Source organism: Talpa occidentalis, unplaced genomic scaffold (assembly GCF_014898055.3).
Source record: "Talpa occidentalis isolate TD23 unplaced genomic scaffold, MPIMG_talOcc4v2.1 talOcc4.11, whole genome shotgun sequence".
NCBI lineage: Eukaryota > Metazoa > Chordata > Mammalia > Eulipotyphla > Talpidae > Talpa > Talpa occidentalis.
The window spans coordinates 97,702,704-97,722,991 of NW_023601104.1; positions in this window are offsets into that span (position 1 = coordinate 97,702,704).

Sequence of the window (20,288 nt, forward strand, 5' to 3'; positions counted from 1 at the left end):
CATTGAAGATAGCAGGTGCTGTGTGTACCCCTACATTCCCCCTCTGCTTCTCCAGTGCCTCCATCCCCCACAAGCTCTGAGTGCTGGCTGCTAAGGGCCTTCAGCCGTTCCCTCTCTGGAGCAGGGTCTTCAGCTAAAGGAGCCTCCTTTTCTGGAAGAGAGTGTTGAAAACCTACACCTCTCCAGGAGGCGGGCAGCCTGCAGCCAAGAACAGACTGATTGGGGGGCACAAAAGTCCAGTCTGCCTCAAACTGGGCCCAGCTCTGAGGGGTAACGCAGTCTCCAGCTTCCCATGGAATTAGGTGGAAGTTTGAATTCAAACTTCTTGGCTTCTTGGCCTGTCCCACTACCATCCGCAGCCCCTTTGTCCTAAGACAACTCCCCAAAGCTCTATCCCAGGCTCCACCCCCAGAACAGTGGAAATAGGCACTAATGCTTAAGAAAACTCTTGCCGGGATATTGGCTGATTCTTCAACTCTACTGGACAACAGCTTCCTGGAGTGTGGTCAGACCTCCCTGGGGGTTCTACACACCCTTCCTCTTGGGGAGCTTTCTTCCTTGGCCTGACATGATTTGCTCACCCAGAAGGCTTTATTTCAGCCCCCAGCCAGTGCAGGTCAATACGGTTGCCACGGCTTCCGGCTCCTCCCTGCTGGCTTCAGTGTTTCTCCCTTCCAAGGCCAGGTCCGCGCTGCCGAGGGCGTAACTTCCTCCCCGTCTCTCTAAAATGTGTTTCTCCATGAATGACCCCAACTCGAGTCCCTGGGGAAGTGGCGGTGAGGCCTGTGCTAGCCCAGGGCTGGGGAATAACTGTGCCCTGCTCCACATGGGCCGCGGTTCCGTTGTCCTTTAAAGCACAGGGTGTGGGTCGGATCAGTGTCTCCTGGAGAAGGCCACAGCATCGCCTCTCCCGGGAGCGGTGCACGAGATCGCCTCCTCATTAATTCAAGTTCGTTTATTCCCACCGCAGGCTTCTGTGGCTGCAGAATGCCTGTTTTCACACAGTGCTCTGGACGCCATGATCTCAGGGCCCAGCCCCAGGGGTCCTGCGCTTGGGCTGCATCCATCCTTCAGGGCAGCTTCTCCCACACACCTCCGCGAGTGCCCCTTCCACGAGAGGGAAAGGAGGTTCTCCAATAAGCATGGGCACAGCACCCACCCACCTCTCCGGGAGTGTCCCAACCTCCCTGGCACTGGAAGGGCTCTGCAAGGCCACGCGTGCTGCTCTGTCCAGCGTGGCACACACCTTTCCCCAAGGCACTGTTACTGCCCCGGAGAACACTATTGGGAACCTGTGCTGTGAACAGACGTGCTGGAAGTTCTCCCCCGGCAAGACACCCTGAAATTTGGGTTTGGAAAGGATCCAGCTGAAGGCTGCTGGGAAGAAACAGTCCAGGATGCAGCCAGCAGTCCACAGTGAGCCAGGCTGATGCCCACATGGCAGGACAGGCCAGCTTAGGCGTGAGCAGGCTGCCAGAGGAAGCGGCAGATGGGGCTGGGGGAGGCTTGGGACACTGGGCAGCAGGAATGAGGAGCAACCCCGGGAACCTGGTGCTTTGATCCTTGCACCCCCTCCAGGCTTGAGATGCCCCTTTCCAACCTTGAGGGTGCCAGAAGGGCACCGGGAGACCCAGCTCCTTTCTCGAGTCCATCCTGGGGAGCCGTGGGGCTGTACGACTCCCCCACAGACGTCTCCGGACACACCGCCAGGTGAGTGGGGTAAATGCTGAGTGTCACAAGACATCCCCAGACTGCTCCTCCACAAGGTCTTTAATAGCTCACCAGGATGGGGACGGGAGCCGCACTCCATGGGCACTGAGGTGCAGCTGTCATGGGGCAGGCCTGGCTCCAGACCAGGACCTGGCCTCAGTAGGTGATGGCTGCCCTTCGGCCAGGCAGCAGATGCCCCCTGGGCACTGTGGACTCACAGGGCACGCCTAGGAGAGAGAAGGGACAGTCGCCAAAACTCCTAACCCAGGCGAAGGTTCCTGTTCTGAGGCGCGTACCATTGGGTCGCAACAAGCACTGAGACAGGCGCCAGACACACTGTGGGGCTGACGTGAAGGAAGCTTGGGTTATACCAAGTGCAGGGGGGAGGGGGAGAGGTGCTTGGAGGTCCTGGTGGTGGAGCTGGAGAGCTGAGGTGGGATAGGGTAGCTGTGTGCCCGGGGCAGAGCTCGGGAGTGGGGAGCAGGGGCGGGTGTGGAGAGAATGGCTGGTTATGTAAGATCCGCGGGCTCAGTCACCTGCTCCCGTTTCTAGCACAAGCCCAGGCTAGCTTGACCAGAGCTTCTGCTCCCATCATCTGCTGCCTGGTGGCAGGAAACCACAGAAACACAATCCTCACAAGCAAGTCTGAGTCACACATGCAGGGGTCCCTTAGCAGGGACAGGCAGCTGGGCTGGAGGGGTGCCTTGCCACAGAGGCGGCTGGACCCCATAGCCAGCTTCCAGTGCTCCAGCGCCCCCTGTCCCCTGACTCCCAGTTACGTTCTTTTCTGGGTGTCGTGCTGTCCACTCTTCCAAAAGTCGTGGAAGTTGGCTAAAGCCCCCAAGCCTGGCTGGTTCTTCCTCAACAGCTGCAGAGTTGCAGAGTCTCTGAGAGGTGAATGGGATCCCTGGGGTCCACGTCATGCGCCCTGACAACACCAGGCTGCTGCAACCGCTCCCCCCCACCCCCACCATCATCACTTCTTCTCTCAAAGCTGCCACTGAGGCTCACAATGCTGTTGCCTTCACCAGCCCTTCGGGGTGCAGCTGCCCAGGCCTTCCTGTCCTGGAAATGCCGCCTTGATGGCCAGGGGAGGTTGATGGGACTGTGCCCTTGGGGAGTCAGAGGGGCTGGACAATGCCCCGGGACCTGCCCTAGCTTTCAGCTGGGTCATTGTCTGCCCAGCCTTGGAAGCCAGCGCCACGAGAGCTGACATAGTGAAACACCAGGGATGGTCCGAGCCAACACTTCAGTCCCCCTGAGCACTTCCTCCGGGCCAGGTGCCGGCTCAAGACGAAGGGCGAAGAGGTCACTACACGAGATGCTGGGTGATAAAGGCAGTGACGGAAGCAAGTTGCCCGTGTTGTTTCCCAGAGGAAAACAGAAATGCCTGCCTGGGGCAAGAGACCAGGCGATGATCCGGTGAAAACCCACCAGAGGCCCGAGCTGTGCATGAGCTCTAATGGGGAGAAGCAGAAAATATTGGGGAGAAGAAAATAATGGGGAGAAGCAGAAAATTTGAGAGTCATTGAGAAGAAGGACTGCATAGACCTTGAATGGTTGAATGTGGAGGTTAAGGGGTAACTGGGTGGGTGTGGGCAGTGCTACCCCTGGGATAGGAGACCCAGCAGGGGAGAGACAGGAGCAGCGGGAGGGCTTTGTGCTACCTGCATCCCGAAAGCCAGCATCTGAGCCAGTGCATTTTGCCAGAACAAAGTCCACGGCACACTTTGCAATGGCCTCAGTTCTACCTTCTCAGCCTGCCAAAGCACCCCCTTCCCGAGTCCAGTGCAAATTCGGCCTTTCTGGGAAGCCTCCCTTCAACACCCTGACCCCAGCCTCCTTGTTCGGTCAGCTCTCGGGGCTCTGCTTACTCGCCCACGGTAGCCTGTGAGCTTGCCTGCGGATCCAGGTGTGAGGATGGTCCTGCGCCGACCTGTCTCCTGCACTCTTAACCAGCTTTCCTGCCCTGCTAGTGACCACCTCCCTCCCTTCTTCATGCCTCTGCCACCATCAGCTTCCAGTTGCTAGTGCCGATTGATGGGGCGCTCACCCCTTGCAGTCCTCAGAGGTTCTGTCTTCAGATCTTTGCTTTGAACTCTGCCCCTTGCAAGTGTTACCAGCCAGTCTGTTCAGCAGACTCTGGAAGCTTCCTTCATCCACATTCCGCCCATCAGGACTGGAGGCACTGCCACCTAGGAACTGGGTGACTTTAGTCTCTCTGTGTCTCTATTTGCTTATTGGTGAAATCCAGAAATTAATGATACCTGGGTCCTCAGGTTGAAAGGTTGCTGAGGTGTAAAGTTTACCTCGGTAAGCTTCACTGAATTTCAATTTCATCCAACTCTCCCATTCTATAGATGAGGAGCTAGAGGCCCAGGGCAGGGAAGAGCTCGTGGACCAGTGTACCTGGGATCTGATTATTTATTTCCCTTTAACAGAACTCAGCATTCACAAGCTAAACCCAGGCTATCAGTCATTCCAACACCGATTACAAAGAACTGGTATCCTACCCTCGACAAGCAAGGTGATGTGCTGTCCAAGGCGCTGCCCCCAGTGACTGATGGAGGCTGTCTCCAGGGCAGCAAGGCAGAAAATGTCACCCATCCATCCATCCATCCATCCATCCATCCATCCATCCATGCATCCATCCATCCATCCATGCATCCATCCATCCACTGATTGAGTTGACCCCTCCTTCTCCGTGCAGGGTACTGTGCCAGATGCTGGAAGCCACCTGCCCTGTGGAGAGGCCATGGTATCAGACTGCAGTCTAGTCCTGGCCCTGACTCTTGCATCTGGGTGGCCCCGGGCATGTCACACCAATCTGCTCTTTTCTTCCTCGTCTGTAAAGTGAAGAGCCACCAGGGCAAGCTCACAGCCCTGTGAGACTCTGGGGCCACTGGGCCACTGACATCACACGCCCTTCCCAAAGTCAGGCCAGCCCACGCTCTGCAGGACACCTCACTCTGTACATTTTGCTTCCATCTACCTGAGCTCAGAGAGACATCCCTGGTTCTGAGGGACTTAATCGTTTCCCCCTGATAAATATCACGGGCCATAAAAGCTGACAGCAGCAACCGGCATCCTGACATTTGGAGACTCTCATCTCCTTGCAGAGGCACCGCTGACGGCTCCGAGCCCGGCGTCTGCTGGCGCCGTGGGCAGGGAGAAGTGAGCCGAGCCTGCAGCGGGGACGCGGTGACTGATCAGGGCTGTCACTCTCCATCCACCGCCACACACAAGTATCAGAGCACTTGGTAGAAAATGCCAGATTCCCCCTTCAGAATTCAGCAGAGGCCGCGGGGGCTCAGGGAGGAACCAGAAGAGAGGCTGGAAACAATGACAGATGCTGCATTCCCTGGGGGAGCTGGGGCTTCCAGGTCACCCATCGCGTGGGTGGATGTGGGGGGGAGTTGGGGCACTTTGGGCCAGCGTCAGGCGCGGACCACCAATAGACAGGCTGACTGTAGGGGCAACAGCTTTATCACCCGGGGGTTAGAAAATCTACGTGGGTTGATGGTGAAGGCTAAAGGATGTGCTGAATTTTAAGTCTTGGAGTCGGGAGAACCCTCGTTGCCAGGGGCTCTCAATCCTGGAGTTGCATCAGACCCACCTGCAGAGCCATTTTAAAAGCCTGGGTCCCTCCTCTGGACAGTTTAAATTAATTGGTCTGGACTGGGCCTGGGGCATCGAGTTTTTCAAAGCTTCCCAGGTGACTGAAACCTGCAGCCAGCACTGAGAATCCTGGCATCGAATTTGTGTATTCACTGGACGTTTTAAGTACTAGAGTGACACGGGCCTATTCTGTCCTGAGAAGATCACTCTGGGGGCAGTGTGGAGAGTGGGTTGTGCGGTAGGGGCAGGGCTGGACTCTGGAGTTGGATGAGAACCTGCTGGTTTGTGGCCCAGCAGTGCCGGTCCTCCCTGTTAGGCAGCCCAGCTCCCCGGGCTGCCATCAAGGAAAGCCTGCATTTAACAAGATCCTGGGCAGCGCTGCATGTGGGTCGTCTTGAGAGGGTCTGGGCTGGAAGACAACGCAAGACCAGGGGCCACACTGGAGGTGCTGTTGGCTTCACCCGGGCAGGAGTGTGGAATAAGAGGAGAGGAAGTCAGAAGGGACAGCGTGGATAGGGTAAAATGCAGGATGGGTCGGGGTGGGAGAGAGGTGCTGAGAGGAAGCACGCCTTTCTTATTTTGACCCTAAGGGGAGGATGATGTCTCTGTCTGCAGGTCTGTATGGAAGGGCTGGTGAGTTTTGTTCTTTGATTCAACCATTTTTGCACAGCATCTGGTAAATCCTCTAACTTCTGCACCTTGCTCGGTAAGTAGCATTGACATAAATGTCCTCACTCTGTAGTGAGAAAAGGTATGTTTTAAATAAAATTTTATTGATTTGCTGTTGGTTTACAACACTATATAGAGTTGGGGGTACAGCTTCACACCACTGTATGCATACAGGTCTCACCACACCCACCACCAAAGTCCTAGTGCCATTCACACTATCAAATTGATCTCTTCTTCCCAGAAAAGGACTTTTTTTTATTGCAAGTTTTCACATTTGGAGACTGACTTGGGGGAGGGAAGTGCTTGTGCCCTGTCACACAAGAGTTGGCAGAATGAAGTCTGAACAATGAATGAAGACAGGTGGATTGTCTGACCTCAAATTCTGTGCCCTTTCCGGAACAGGCATGTCCTTTGTTTTGTGCTGTTATTTTGTGCTCATTTGTCTTTCTGTGATTGTTCATAACTGCATAAGTGCATAAGTGTCCAGCTAAGTCAACATAATTAAGTCTCTTTCATTAATCTCAGGTCCTTTCAAAGATAACAAAGCCTGTTGATTTCTGGTGTTAAATTTCGACTACAAGAACCATCGCTACCCATGAGTCCTGTCATTGACTCTGACACATCAATATTTTTCTAATTGTAGTAAATAATAAAATCTAATGATATTAAAATAATACAACCACTTAAGTTGAAGCATCAGTTCTGTCTCCTGTGAAGCTGGTAAAGGTTGACTGTGATGCTGGTTCCTGATTCTGGCTGTCGTCTACCATGTGTGAATTGGGGAATCATTTCTTTTTCTGATTTCAGTTTCTTAACCTGTGAAATGATAGTATTCTGATTCTAAATCATTTTATTTCTATCAGAAGTTTGTTGTTAGTGACTTTCTTCTTTTTCACACACATTTATAAAGAACACAGAACAAGAACAATGTATGGAAGATAAGATGTGTATGTAAAATAAATGGGTAGGTGGTGAGCTAAAACAAATTGTGGATTCTTAAGGAGATAATAAGGAAGTTATGAAGAATGCATTTGGCTCTGGTGGGCAAAGGTGCGGCTGAGCCAGGGGGAAGAGGAACTGCATTCATTTATTCATTGATTATTGATAAGCACCTGACCTGCCTTCAGGATGCAAAGAAGAATACCCCCTTCGAAAAGCTCCCAGCTTATTGCAAGAGACAGAAGAGTTAAAAGATAAGCCCTATTATCTTTTACAATCAAATTCTGGGTGCTTAGAAGATGAAAGTACAGCTAAATTGTCCTTGGGAGTAGAAAAATTGGACAACAGAGTCAAATTTGAAATTGATATTAGAGGATTAGTGGGAGACTGAAGAAAAGGAATAGTGAGAAAGAGGGAGAACATTTCGCAGCAGAGGGAACAGTTTGAAGGATGGGATCCTAAAACGCGTTGGGGGAAGTATAAGAGGCTACAGCACTGAGGGAACTGAGGGGAGATGTGGATGAAAAAGCAGGAAGTTGCCTTATTTTTAAGAGTTTTGTATGCCAAGGAAGGAGTTCAGAACTTGCCCAGGGCATGAGATAACTAGATACGTGCCTTTAAGGGATCACTCTAACAAAAAGATAGAGGGAGAATTGTATCAAGCATATAGAAATTTGGCTTCAAGATTGAAGAAAGAGTGTGCGAGAAATGAAGACATTTGAACAGTGCCCCTGGCACCAAGAGGCAAGAGTGGTGATCAGGCTTCCAGAACCACGCACAGTTCCTTTTATTTCCCACTCTTTTGCCAAAATATTTTATCCAATTATTTTAAAAATAGCTACCCTTTATGGTGTTCCAGGAACCTTGCATATATTATGTCTTTTAATCCAAAATAACAATTGTGAAAGGCAACAGCTATTGACCCTGACTTGCTGATGAAAAATAATTGCATCTTACTAAGAAATCACTTATCCAGGATCACACAGCTGACAAGCAGTCCAGCCAGAACTGCATCCTGCTATTGACCATTCCATTAGGCTAACGCCACCAAAATCCTCTAATTTTAAAGTGGTCATTAGTCAGCTTTTCCATTTTTGTTAATTAAAAGTATAAGGTTCCAGCCAGGGCTCTAATTGGTCATCCAGAATTGCCACTCTGAACTGTTTATACTTCTAGCCCCAACCAGAGACTTGTCATTCCTTTTAAGCTATGCTGCCCTGTTATGAGGAACTACAGGGATATTTATGTGTTTCTAAAATATTAGGATTGGCACATCATTCAACCCTCCTTCGGGGATCCCTAGAGAGCAGGGGTCCTTAGGTTGAGAACCAGGGCATTGGAAGGCACAGCAGAGAAAGCATGGAGACTCTGGCACTCTTGTTAAGGTTATAAATTGGTCTTCTCTGGGAAACTGAAAACAATACTCAGCTCTATCACGTCCTTTCTCCATCTTGGGCACATTTCCTTCCATTTCCACAAAGTCAAGCCTGTGATTATTTCCAGTTCCAATATGAGCTTGTCACTGTGTATGGCGTGGAAATGGGTTGGATGTCAAATAAATAGCTGATCGAGTTGCTGCCTCACAAACCAGGGGACTGTTCAGAGAACTTTCAACACAAATGAGAATTCTATTATGGTTTGTTCTGGGAGCTGTTTGTTTGCTTCTCCAGTCAGAGTTCAGGCCCCGGCCACCTCTTGCTGGGATTTTGCAGAGGTTTCCAAGTCTTCCCCTTTCGATCTGTCCTGCACACTGCATGAGATTGATACTCAGTAGCCCAACTTTAATAAATTACTTCTCTGCTTCAGGACCCTCAATGGCTCCCTATTGTCTCCCAATATAGTTCACAGTCCTTAGCTGGATACTGAGGACCCGCCACTATTTAGCTATAGCCTGGCATCCCAAGCTCACATCCTGCTGCATCTCTCCACAAACATTATGGTCTAGTCCAATGACTGATCACTGTTCCACAAATCCAATGCTCAGGGAGGGCAAGTTACCTTAATCTTATCTTCCCGTTAAGATATCCCCAAAAGTGGAGTGGTGGGGAAGGCAATAGCTTCCTGGACCATTGCTCAGAATGGGCACTGCTGTTGTGTTCCTTCCCATAGAGGCAATTGTGTCAGTCGCCTACTGCTACATAGTGAATTACCACAAAATTAGTACCTTAAAACAATAGACACTTACTATTTTGGTGTCTATGGGTCAGAAATCAGCACAGCTCACTGGGATATCTCACAAGACAGCAGTGAGGGTGTTAGCTTTGCTTGTGTTCTAATTTAAAGGCTTTACCCAGAAACACTCCACTTCCACACCCATGTACATGTTTGTTAACAGGATTCCATTTTTTTAAGGCTGCTGGACTGAGAACTGTGGTTATTAACTGCCTATTGGCCAGAGATTCCCTCCAGTTCTTGTCATGAGGGTCTCCCCAATAAGGCAACCTCTTTAATTCATATCATCCAAGAAGGGAATCAGCCAAGTGGAAGTCAGAATCTTTAATAATGGTAATGTAACCATGGAAGTGACTTTTAGTCACTAGAAATAAATTATTCAAGGGGGGAGATCGAAACACCACCATGGATACCAGAGGTAGGATTGTTGAGGCTACTTTAGAGGCTACCACTATAATTGCCAGAGACCTACCATCCTTTAAAGCTGGAACCAAATCTTACCTCTCAGAGATACTGCCGTATGTCCCAATCAGAATAATTCTAACTCCATAAGTATCTTCACATTGCGTTCTCTGTCCTTCCAGTTGAACGCTTTCTTAATTCCTGATCCAGACACACTGAGGGATGTGTTTCTACCACCACCCACTTTAGTCCAAGTGGGGTCCCCTCAGCATGGGCCCCTGGAGGGCAGAACTATCTCTATTTCTGTGTCTGCAATTCCTACAGCCTAACAGAACAGAGGAAATGCTTAGCTGATGTGTGATGAAGAGAATTGGTCTTCTCTACAAATAGCTTTGAGCCTTCAATTCTCCAAGAAGTGTTGATCTTAGGTGACAAGGGAATATAGGCTTTAATCAGATTCCACAAAATCTGGCATTTGACAGGTTAATAGGAATTTATCATCAACTGGTGTGGAGAGAAGCAAATTTCTTCTATGCTTAAGCATGCCAACTATATATGAAAATCAACAGCTCGATAACACCAACAATGATAGCTGCCATCCATCATACCAGGAACTCTTTGTATTCCTGTCTTCTGCCACTTCCTCCTCACATTCCTGTCAGTGTGCTAATTAGCCCCATCCTATCAGGGACAAGGGTGTGACTTAATGAGGTAGGTAACCTCCTTCACCCAAGAGTAGAGTGTGATAACAAAGCCTGTGCCCTTACCTTTTGTCCTCTGTGCCTTCCACAAAAAAGGATTTCCTTTTACTTATGACTACTTAAAAGACTACATAATTTTATGACAAAGTTTATGACAAGCTTTGAATTACCTTGGGTCACTTCTGAAGCTTAACTCTGTGAAAAATACATTGGTCTATCGATTAGAAGGATTGGATTTTGGGTTATTTTGCCCCAAACTTGCAGAGCATCCTTGGAAAAGTCACGAACCTTCTCAAGATCTCAGACTTGGTGATACAGATGCCAACAAGGTTAACAGTTAAGATTCAGCACAGTTCTACCAGCCTGCGAAATTTAAGTACAAACCATCACAGATATTTTAAATGGCATTTTACATACACGTGCACATGTATGTATGTGATATATTAAAGTCAGGTCATTGGTAATTCTGTCAAAATTCTCCTTGCTTTTTTTTCCACAAAGGAAGGAAAAACCACTGCAAAACATCACCATGGAAGAGCATAAACTTCAGTTCTGTCATCTGGGACACTTTTTTAATGAGGCCTTTTATTAGAAAATCTTGTCAATAAGTCATAACAGACTGTGTTCCTGATTGCACGCCCAGAGGTTCCATTACAGACCATTTAGAAAGATTAAAGAACACTCTGTCCAGGGGGACTGGGTTCTCAGAGCAGCCGGGATATCGCATTAAGCATCTGAAATACTCATTTTCAGTTTCTCACTGTGGATTAATGAATCTACAAAGAACACACTTATTAATAGCAACATATGCTGAGGGACAATGGACCTAATCCACATTTTCATCTGTCTCTTTCTGCCTGTGAAGAAAGAGAAAAGGAATAAGAAAATGGAGTTGCTTTCCCACCCAAGAGACTTGTCTTCCAAGTTGTGTGGAGAGAGGGGGTTGGGAGGTGTGGGGGTCAAGGAACCGGACTCAAACCCTGAAGATCCCACCCACATTGTACAAATCACCTGACCCTCTCTGCCCTATTTCTGTGTTATTAAAATAGGCTAGGCGGGTGACTTCTGCGGAGCTCCAGGCATGCCTGCTCGGTGCCTGGGAACGCTGTCGGGTGATAACTTGATGAGAGGTTCCTCAGCATTTCATATTTTTGTTGAAAAGCCACTGCTCTGCGGTGAGGGGTGGGGGGTTGGCCCTGATGGCGCAAGGGATTAAGACACAGAACTATGAAGCTATCCACAGCCACTGCAGCACGAGTTTAATCTCTAGCCAGGGAGCTTCCCACATGGCGCAGCAGACCTCTCCTGTCTCCCCGCTGCTCCCCTCAGCAGCGGATTTCAGTCAATCTGCCTGTTCTGTTCCCCACTCTGTCTCTGGTGAATCCTCTCACTCCCCCCCCCCACCCCCGGCCTGTACCCCAGTTCTTGTATGCATAAATAAATCTTTAAAAAAAAAGTATGCTAGTTGATATTTAGAGTCTTTTCTAGTTACTTAGATCTTAGAAGTGACCAGCGGAAAAAACCTAATGATTTTTTTAATTTATAAATTTAATTTAATTTTATAAAATTAAAATTCAGCTTTAAAAAATTCTGACTGATCCATCTATAGATATAACTTCATATTCCCTTTTGGCTAAAATAATGTATGAATAGGTACCATATTCCCAGATCAAGCTTTCCAAGAGCCTCCTGTCAAGTTCGGAATCCTTTGTATAAACATGGTCAAGTCCCAGAGCTGGAAGGACGCTGAGCCTCGGTGATGCAGCTACTGGGTTTTTAGTCCCCAGCCCACGCTGCTTCCTGAGAGCTGAGCTCCTTGCCTGCTCTCTCCACCCTGTACCATCTCTGTACTGCAGGTTCCTGTGGGCACCACATCATTCTCCTAAATCGTGAGGTCCCAGTGAGTCTGGAATCTTCTACACAGCAAGTGTACTGTGGGTTCCACCTTCTGCTGCCCCATAAACCTAAGACCTCAGAGACAGCAAGAGCAGGTGGGAAGTTGCAGAAGGGTCTGGGCTTCACTCTTGCCTGGTGTTAGCCTTGGCAGGGGGACGTTCACTTCCTCACCCAAGTTCAGAATAAATTACAGGGAGAAGACACAGGAGGCAGGTGGGGGAGCTGGGGGTGGTGGGGGTGGCAATCCAAACCTCAGCTGAGAAAGGCAAGGTTGAGGTAAAGGACTCAGTGTGCAAGGTCCCTAAAATTTTACCTCTGAATTAGACAGTTCTCCCAAGTTAGCAACCAACTCTCCATGAGGACCCAGAAGGGGCTGATGCCAACACCCAATTCCATCCCCTCAGCAGGTAAATGCTGCCCGCCCACCCCCGCCCCGCCCCACCACCACCAGAGACTGGAGAAAGGGGCAGGAGCGTGTAGTGGGGAAATTGGGAGTGTCACCGTAGTGGAAATACAAGGCGTAGGGGAAATATTCCCTTGAGGGTGGTGATAATAATAATAGATGGCATCTCTAATACATGGCATGTAATAATTGATGACGGCTAATCATAGAGAGGGCATCTATTGGCTGTTAATGTGCCACCTCTGAAAGCACATTATCTTGACTCCTCAAGACAATCACACGAGACAGAGGAAGGAGAAAGTGAGAAAATGTTCATGGACTCAGAGCTCCAGGCCGCTGAGCAGCAGGCAGTTGTCCTGCCAGGCTGTGCACCTGACCTGTGCTGGAGACCAGCTCTCTCTCCCAGCTCAGCTCCAGCCCGGGAAGAGTGTAAGTCTCCGGCTTCTCATCTGTACAGTTGTGGCAATGCCCTTCCACCCGGCTTGGTGAAGACTGCGCTCCAGAAAGCACAGTTGAGCACTTCATCAGGCTGGAGAAAAGGGATCACATCACGGAAGGTTCGAGGGCCTCAGTGTCCACCAGAAGGCTCCAAGCCATCCTTTCCAAAGGAATAATAATATCAACACCAGGTAGGTCCACATCTGCAGAACAGAATTATTACAATTGCAACAGTATAATGTTACAATGATCACAGCTATGTACGCAATGTCTAATAGCTATTGTTTTGTTGTCACCGCCATTATCATAAGTTTGGAGTCTCCTGTCCTCCTTTTTCCCCAGACTCTGAACTCCTGGGCAGCAGACCCGCTTCCTACCCCCAGAACTATTATAACATCTGACTTGTGGTAGCCACTCGGCGAACGAGGTGCAGTGGACAGATTGTATGTCCTTTCTCCACAACCCCCCAGCCTGGGCAGCTGGGTGAGGTCTCCAGGACGCCATGAATGTCCACTTCCAAGAAATACTCAGCTCCCTTGTAATAGATTATTGAAGGCCCTGATTGCCTCACCACATTGTCAACACGACTTATGGAGGGTGCGTATTCCTGGGCCACCATTTATCACCACTCTTGGCAAAGTGCTGGCAATAGGGCCCTGGCCGCGTGGGTGTGCAGGATGCATGAGCGAGAGAAATAGCGAGGGGTCCTTGCAATCCCTGGAATGACCGACAGAGGGCGCTATGCTCTATAGTTCCTAAAGATAACGTGGTTTCTGCCTCTCACAGCTCTAGCTGCAGGGAGTGAGTGGCTAACGTGACCAGGCAAGTGACTGCAGGGAAGGCCTTGTGCCCTGCTTAAAGGAGTCACTTGAAGCCGCCCACTTGTCACAGCTGAGCTCCAGCATGACTGGGTCAGTAGGGCAGCCCAGTCAGTACTGAAAGTCATTTCCATATTTTGAAGATGTAGGTGGGACTCACGTGCAGTGGCATCATCGCTCATCAGTGGATGTTTGAACCAGGTGTTGGACTCCCGCCGGCATGCAAATCCTGGCTCTGCGCTCTTGTAGAAAAGTGTGGACGCGGGGTGTTATGTCTTCACTCATTCCCTTCATCAGACACACTTTCTCAGGGTGTCCACTTTGCCACAAGCACAAGGAAGATTAGAGTTGGAAACCCAAGTCCTTGGAGAGGGGAGGAGGCCGTGCAGCAGCACTGCCAACACAGGGGCACGGGGAGGAGCCGCAACATGGCCCCAGGAGTGGGAGCAGGAGACGCCTCCAGGAAGAGACGCCCCAGGCTCAGCCTGAAGGCTGGGTGGGCAGGCATCACCACGCTGGGGTTCCCGCAGCAGGACCAGCAGGAGTGAGCCCAGGAGGATGGTGGTGCACGCCTGCCTGAGCAACCATCTGCACGTGGCCCAGGAAGAGTGTGAGTCTCCAGCCTCTCAGTTGTACAGTAGTGGCAACACCCTTCCACCCGGCTCAGTGAAGATTGCGCTCCAGAAGCACAAGTGGAGCACTTCATCAAGCTGGAGAAACGGGATCACATCATGGAAGGGTCGAGGGCCTCGATGCCCACCAGGAGGCTCCAAGCCATCAATTCCAAAGAAATAATAGTATTGCCACCGGGATGACGCAGGCCTTGCTCAGCAGAGGCAGGCGTGCGTCTCCTGGTGGAAAGACGGAGTTTTGAAGGATTTTGAAGGAATACAAGGCAGATTCGCATTTGAAAGATCACTCTGTGGGCCATGTGGGAAGTCGACCAGGCCTGGGAGGGCAAGGTTGACACCAGAGTCCCTCATCTGAAATGTCTGAGGCTAGAAGGGCCCTTGGGGCTCTGAAATCCTATTTTACTATAGAGATAGAGATACTGGAGTCCTTCAGAGTGGACAGAGGTTATCGGAAACACACCACAGCCAGGGGAAAGATTCCACAGGCTGCAGCCTAAAAATACCAAATTTCCCTGGGCCTGCTGCCACCTGAGCTTCAGGGACTCTGACAGGTGTGGAGAGCCCGTTGTCAGGGCCTATGTCCGCTCTGGTGAGGAGGAGGCTGCAGGAGGTCATCAAGAGGGAAAATGCCACTCACCCCGGACGGGCATCCTGCTGGGGCAGCTCGGCTCCAGCCAGGTGTCCGCAGGCAGGAGGACTAAGATCAGACGTGTGACCATTCACCATTGACGGTCCCGATTTTCCCGGGAGGCAGGGGCTTGGCTGCCTCCAGAACATAGTCCTAGAAAGACTTTCTGGGAAGCCACTGCCTTTCTCTCATGCCAAGGCAGGAAGAAACGCTTGCTGTCCTCACCCCAGGTACCCATACTGGGGAGGGCTCAGTTCTGCTCACAAGGCAGGGAGACCCACATAGGGGAGACCCACGAGGAGGGTCCTGCCTATGCAGGGTCCCCATGTGGAGACAGGAGTGAGGCTCTTCCCATAGGAGTGGAAGCAGCACAGGGGGTGCCCCAAGTGGGGAACTCCAGTGACCTGATGCCATCGTCTGGAAGGGGGTGTGAGTGCTGCTTTTTCAGGAATGGTATGGGGGCCTCTAATATTAAAGGTTGCAGGGCACCACATAAAAAAGCTGAAACAAGTGCTGGGAGAATGTGGAGATAAAGAAGCCTCTTCACTACTGGTGGGAGTGCAGACTGGTCCAGTCACTATGGAAGCTGTGTGGAGAGTCCTCAGAACACTAAAAATGGAGCTACTGTATGATCCAGCAATTCCACTCCTAGGAATCTACCCAAGGGGCACAAAAACACAAATTCAAAAGTAAACCTGCACTCCTATGCTCATTGCAGCACTGTTTACACTAGCCAAGAGAGAGAAACAACCCAAATGCCCCCAAATAGACAAATGAATCAAAAAGATGTGGCATATCTACACAATGGAATATTACTCAGCAATCAAAAGAGATAAATTCATACTATTTACAGCAGCATGGATGGAGCTGGAAGGGATTATGCCAAGTGAAGTAAGTCAGAAGAAAAAGAAATAGAAGATGGTTTCACTTATATGTGGAACACAGAGAGACCAAATAAAAGGTCAAGAAAAATGCAAAACTAGCAAGCTGACCATAGATTCAAGGCATCCAGAAGGGGAGAGGTAGGGAGAGGGACCAAAAAAGGGGAGGAAAGAGCACAAGGGCCTATGGTGATGGGTCACCGGGCTATGGTAGTGGGAGAACTATGCGGACTACACTCAACAGCTGTTAAAAAGTATATATAAAAAAACATATATATGCTGTGGGGCCTTCCTTGTGGTGCAGCGGTTGAAGTCTCAGTGTTATGAAGCTATCGCCAGCCGCTGCAGCATGAGTTCGATCCCCTGCCAGGGAGATGACCCACATGGCGCAGCAGACCTCTCCTGCCTCCCCGCTGCTCCCCTCAGCAGTGGATTTCAGTAGATCTGCCTGTTCTTCTCCCTACTCTGTCTCTGGTGAATCCTCTCACCATCCCCCCCACGCCTCTGGCCTACACCCCAGTTCTTGTATGCATAAATAAATAAAAAGAAATCTTTAAAAAAAAATGTCTGCCGTGAGTGTTCAGAAGGTAGTGTCAGAAGATGCCAGCACCTGCAAGTGCCCATGGGGGAACGTTACAGGTGCCAATTATTTGCTGTCTGCACAATGTGGTGTGTGGGTGGGTGGGGGGATGGATAGAAGCAACAGAAAATAAGGAAGTCAAAGTCCCCTCCAGCACAGACCCAGCCGGCCAACATGCAACAGCTAGCCCCTGTATTTAATTACATGGGAGGCAATAGGGGGCTGTGGGGCCCAGAGGAGCAGTGTGCTGGTAGGAGGCGGAAAGCTGGGGATCTGAAATCTCAGAGAGTGAATAGAAATAGGATGTGGCAACACATTTAAAGTCTGGACTTATTTCTTCGTCCACTTGTGTTCAGGTGGCTGAGGCTTCCTTTCCAGGGTCCTAATTGCAGATGCCCCCCGTTGCTGGCACAATCCCAGGACACACTGAGGCTCACAGTGGTCTCCAGTTGAGTCTAGTTTTAACCTGGTCTCGTCTCCCATCTCTGTCATCACGTGGAGAATGAAAAAGTCAGGGGCCAAGAGGAACCCCCTCACTCCGCACCTCAAAATGCATTCTGGATGGACTGCAGAAGTAATGGAAAGGAAAGGACATGAATGAGGCCCTGGAAGAACTAGAAATAGATATTTATCAACACTCTGGGGAGAAAAGACTTGCTAAGTGTGGTGCTACTACAAGTCCAACAGGAGATAAGGAGCAGAAGGAACTCAGATGACATTCTGAGCGTTTCTGCCTGGAGGTGAGGTGGGGTGGGGTGGGGGGTGGAGTCGAAGAAAACAAGAAGGAAAAGTATTTGCAGCAGTTACTCTTCTTATATATACAGACCTCAGGCCCATTAACAAGTAGAACTGGAGCTTTCTGTAGTTAAATAAGTAAGAGACAATTTCCAAAAGGAAAAGAAATAGAATTCTTCCAGTAGGGAGACTGGAAAAACGCCCTTCCCTGTAGGAGCAAAGAGAATGCTAGCAGAGGCGCGGGCGAGGGGTCACTGCTACCCGGCAAAGCTGTTCAAAGTAGGACAATCCCAGGGCCAGGGCTGAGCCCAAAGCGCTCTGTTCTTCGTGGGTGTGTGGGGCGACGCATTGTCTGCTGGTGCGACTTGTCTTTTTAAGAACCTTTTGATAAGCACGTAATAGTGAGGGATTTTTGTTAGCGGCAAGAGGGAGCCACTGAATGTTTCTCTGGAGACCCAGGGCTAAGCTGAGAGAAAAGCAAGGACTTGGGAAGGTCATTCATGCCTTCGTCTTCCTACTCAAGTTATTTATTGAGCACCTGCTGTGTGCAAGGCACAGAGCTACAGGCTGCGCTTGGGCAGGAGAGCTGGCCACAGCCTCCCCGCCAGCGGGCCCGCTGTCCAATCAGAACATTGTGTGGAGACCTTGGAGCAACCTGGCAAGAGGCCGAGGGCTGGAGGCACTCCTGGGGGGGCCGGTGGCATTTGGCAAACAAACAGGAGGGGCGTTCATTACTCAGAATGCCAGTTCCACTGGACGCGTCATTTATTTCAATTACCGCCAGGCCTGCCCCTCCAGCGTGGCACGCGGCGTCTCAGGTGAGGGCCGGTCCCCCCAGTGCTCCCGTGTTTGCTTAGAAGGCAGTTCCAGGTGGCGGTCACTACGCCTCATTCCTTTCCAGTGGTGACAGAACACTAATGGCTTGATGGCTAATTCTGTTCTGATTCATATATTGCTTAATTAGGAGTTTCACCCTGTAACAGATGGCTGTCTTCATTAAATCATGATCCATTCGCTCCGACTGGAAGCAGCTGGTTTGGGGGGGTGCTGGCAATTTATTTGCTGCATGTCAGAATAAGCCACGAGGAAGAGAATTCAGATGCAAAGGATGCAATGTGTTCCATTTAGTTTTATCTGTGAAAATCGGGCTTACCCCGACTCCTTGAACCCTTTAGAGGGCCCCACTACCAGCCTTGCCACGCTTCAGCGGTTGGGGAGGCTGGAAGTGGGATCCTCTCCCTAAAAGCTTGAGAAATGGTGACCACGGTGGGTTCTGCTATCTCCTTAGAGGCACTAGAAAGGAAAGCAAGGGAAAAAAAGGGAAATTTTCCTCTCAACAACTTTCCCATGTATCCCGCAGCGGGGTTGGCTGTAGCCACCACGCCGCCCTGGTCCTCTTAAACTTTAAACTTGAGGAAAGTTTTAGATTAGAAAACTGTGATGATGAGCAGGAATTTAGAAAACCTAAAGAAGGGACCAGGAAAAAGACTAATTAATACAAAGTAAAAATCAAAATCAACAAGCAACTTCCCGGGGGGGGGAAGGAGAGAGGAAGGACTAGGGTCAAAATAAGGGGGGGGTGCAATTGTATGGGGAATATAACCAAAATGAAAATGCATACATTGTGCAAAAATGAAAAATGATGTAAGAATTATATAAAATAAAAAATTAAAAAAGAAAGAAAGAAAACTGTGACGATGGTTCAGGGAGTCCCTGTTCCCCCCACCCCCAGTTTCCCCTGTTAGTAACATATTTTGTTAGCACAGAACATTTGTCACAATGAATGGACCAAACTTTGCTCTGATTGCCTTTGTTTTAAAACTGATGTTCTGCTCCTGTCCCAAGAGCCCAGCCACACTCACACCCCGGAGCCCCGATTCTTGGGCTCCGCTTGGTGGTGATGGTCCCCCAAATGCTCCTCATTTTGGATGACTCAGCCAGTTTTGAGGAATCAGGTTTTCTGTGGGGTGTCCCTCAGCTGCACTGTGTCTGATCTTTTCCTCAGGACTAAGGCTGGATTTGGGGGCTGGCAGGGAGACCCCAGAGATCCTGGCATCCCATGGGGGCATCCATGCCCTCGGTCCCTGTGGGGCTGACCGTGATCACGGCGGAGGTCGTGCTTGCGAGGGCTGCCCGCTGTGAAGTGTCTCGTGGCTCCTTCCCACTCTACATTGCACTTCCTCGCCCCATCTTTGGGTCATGGACTGGGACCCTACAAATAGACTGAGACTGACCAGAGGAAAAAGTGACAGGGCTGTGTGTGCGCCCACCCAGCATGCGGGTGGAGCACCCAGCACCCAGTCACTCCAAGGGGAGCTTAGGCCGTGGGCTTCCATGCGTCTTGAAACAACAAGCATCTCTGCAGAGAAGGGCCAAGACAAAGGGAAAGATTCCAAGTTTCTAGGTTGGCAAGTTGTGGGAAGACAAATCCATGGGGGCGCTGCTGGAAGAGAAGGGCTAGCTGGTGGGTTGTTAGGTAGATTCCACCCCTGCCTAGTTGGGCTGAGTTTAGAGATGGTGAACCCCATCCTCGGGGTGGGGGGACTTCTTTCCAAATGAATGTCCTGTTTTCAGTGCTTTTAGGCAAATAGAGGGACGTCAAAGAATTTTCCTGCATCTGCTACTGCTCAGTTGCCCTCCGTTCAAAATAACCCTTACACCAAAGTGGTGCATTTCCGGGGCGGGGGCACGTCGGCCAGCCCGCCCCAGTCACAAGGCACTGCCCACAGCTGAGGAGTGGGGTCCTGTGTTCCACCTTCTTGAGGGTGAAGGATCTGCACAGACTATTTGTTAATTCATCCACATGTGAGATGTGTCTATCCTCCTGGCCCCCTCATTTTTTCAATCACCCATTTATACTTTCTGGGACTCGCGGGCGTTCACTTTACACTTTGGTTGTGATCCAGGCCCTTCCCGCCCACCTGTGGCTTGGGTTGCTCCAGTTCTGGCTACTGAGAGCGCTTTCCGTCGGTGGCTGGGCCCCTTGGGCATCCCCCCGTCGCAGTGGGCTTCCTCGGCCACTCCAGGATGCAACAGGCTCATCTCGCCCTGTCCAGACATTCCCCT